This window comes from Lynx canadensis, chromosome F2 (genome assembly GCF_007474595.2).
Source record: "Lynx canadensis isolate LIC74 chromosome F2, mLynCan4.pri.v2, whole genome shotgun sequence".
NCBI classification, from domain to species: Eukaryota; Metazoa; Chordata; class Mammalia; order Carnivora; family Felidae; genus Lynx; species Lynx canadensis.
The window spans coordinates 1,368,147-1,370,531 of record NC_044320.2 but is presented as its reverse complement, the minus strand read 5'-3'; the positions used below and the strand labels follow the sequence as shown (position 1 = coordinate 1,370,531).

The following is a 2,385-nucleotide window of genomic DNA, read 5'->3' as shown; positions in this document are numbered from 1 at the left end:
GGGCAGAGAGAGAGGGAGACACAGAATGCGAAGCCGGCTCCAGGCCCTGAGCTGTCAGCACAGGGCCCGACGCGCGGCTCGAACCCACAAATGCGAAATCGTGACCTGAGCTGAAATTGGAAGCTTAACGGACTGAGCCACCCAGGCGCCCCTAAAAATAATTTTTCAAAAAACTAAGTTGAGGGGCTCCTCGGTGGCTCAGTCGGTTAAGCGTCCGACTCTTGATTTCGGCTCAGGTCATGATCTCACGGTTGTGAGTTCAGGCCCCACGTCGGGCTCTGTGCCGGCAGTGCTTGGGGTTCTCTCTCTCCCTCTCTGCCCCTCCCCCACGGTGTGCACTTTCTGTCTCCCAAGAAAATCAAATAAACTTAAAAAATATGTTTTTGTAAAAAAAAACAATTTAAGGGGCAGTGGCTCAGTTAGTCGAGCGCCCAGTTTCGGCTCAGGTCATGGCCTCTAGGTTCATAGGTTCGAGCCTTGCCTCAGGCTCTGTGCTGACAGCTCGGAGCCTGGAGGCTGCTTCAGAGCCTCTGTCCCCCTCTCTCTCTACCCCGCCCCCTGCTCACACTCTGTCTCTCTCTCAAAAATAAATAAACATTAAAAAAAAAAACAAAAAAAAACGAAGTCGATAGACACAGAGAACAGACTGGTGGTTGCCAGAGGCAGGGAAGAAATGTCTGAGCTGTTTTTGTCAGATTTTTTAGTTTAAATAAATTGTTTATCTTTTTTTTTTTTTTTTTAAGTAGTGAAGTCCTGGTCTGGGGTCATAGCAGCGGGAAGAAAGGCCTGGGAAGCTTCCGGAGACATTCAGAGGTGGGACTGGGATGGGGTGGGGGGGCGGCCGGACGGAAGAAGGTCTGAGAAAGAGAGGCATGGGGGCGCTCCGGGCTCGGGCTCGGGTTACTGGGGTAATGGAGGTGGCCTTGAAATTTTAAAAAGTCCTTACTGCCGGAGGGAAAGTCCCTTTGCTTTCTCTAGCGGCAGAGCTGGGGGAGGGGGGGGCCGGTGGGGAGGGGCAGCAGGGCGCTTATCACCAGCAGCTCCAGAGCTAAGGCTGTGGCCTCCCCGCCTCCCAGAGGGGCCGTGAAGACGCCTGGACTGCGGGAGGCTGGCAGCCGCTCACCGCCGGCGTGCCCGGGGCTACAGTCCCCAAGCACCGCCCTCCACCACCGAGTGCCTATCTTGGCCTTGTCCTTCACGGCCACCGAAGGCTGAGCGGGGTGGAGTCCCCCACCCCCACCCCGGAGCCCCCCTTTCCCCCAACAGCCACCTGCCCTTCGGGCCACCACATGCTCCAGTCTGCACCGCCTTGTCCCCAATGTCCCCGCCACCTGGTCCCCTGGGGTCTGTTTCTTTCTTTCTTCTTTCTTTCTTTCTTTCTTTCTTTCTTTCTTTCTTTCTTTCCTTCTTTCTTCTTTCTTTCTTTCTTCTTTCTTTCTTCTCTCTTTCTTTCTTTCATGTTTATTTTTGAGAGAGAGAGAGAGAGAGAGAGACAGGGGAGGGGGAGAGAGAGAGGGAGACACAGAATCCGAAGCAGGCTCCAAGCTCCGAGCTGTCAGCATAGAGCCCGATGTGGGGCTCGAACCCACAAACAGCGAGACCATGACCTGAGCCGAAGTCAGACGCCTGACCGACTGAGACACACCCAGGCGCCCCTGATCCTTTCTTTTGTTTTGTTTTTCCATGCCAACGGATCACAAGCTGAGGTCGTAACAAGGTTTGAGGGAGCCACGGGGCCCACGATGGCGTGAAAGCCCAATCATCACGCTTACGAACTACAGAAAGATCCCCGGAGACTGATTCTAAGTGTGAGGGTGAATGATCCTGCCGAGGACGGACCGGGGTCAGCCCCAGGGTGACGGGGAGCAGGCCCAGAACCGGCGTCCTGGGTGAAGTGCCCCCGAAAGCACATGCCCACCGGAAGCCTCAGCCTGTGACCTTGTTAGGAAATCGAGTCTTTGCAGGTGCGGTCGTGTCACAGAGGACTGAAGTAAGGCCATCCTGGACTTGGCGGGCCCTCCATCCAATGGGAGTGTCCTTGTAAGAGACAGGGAAGGACTCACAGAGACCCGGGGAGACCACGTGGAGACAGGCCAGAGTTGGAGGGACAGGCCAGAAGCCAAGGACACCAGGAGCCCCCGCAGCTGGAAGAGGCAGGAAGCACCCTCCCCCAGAGGCTCGGAGGGAGCATGGCCCTCCACACCCAGAGTTCAGCGTCTGACTCCAGCCCGGGGAGGGTAGACTTTGGTCATCTGTGGGGCTTTGCCACAGACCTGGGTGCTGACAGCATCTCCGCGGCTTCTCACGTATCGCAGTCCCCAGGGCCCAGTGGAGGCCAGCTGTCCCCAACATCCTTCTCTGCCTCCAGCTCAGCCCGTGGTCTCT

At 56.5% G+C, this 2,385-nt stretch overlaps 1 non-coding gene across 1 annotated transcript; it reads right to left on the bottom strand.

Annotated features, from left to right (window-relative positions):
• Positions 1-1,684: 1,684 nt before the first annotated feature.
• LOC115506585 lies at positions 1,685-1,787 on the bottom strand. Its single transcript, XR_003966437.1, has one exon. It is a non-coding gene; the product is annotated as a small nucleolar RNA U13 (small nucleolar RNA).
• Positions 1,788-2,385: the final 598 nt, after the last annotated feature.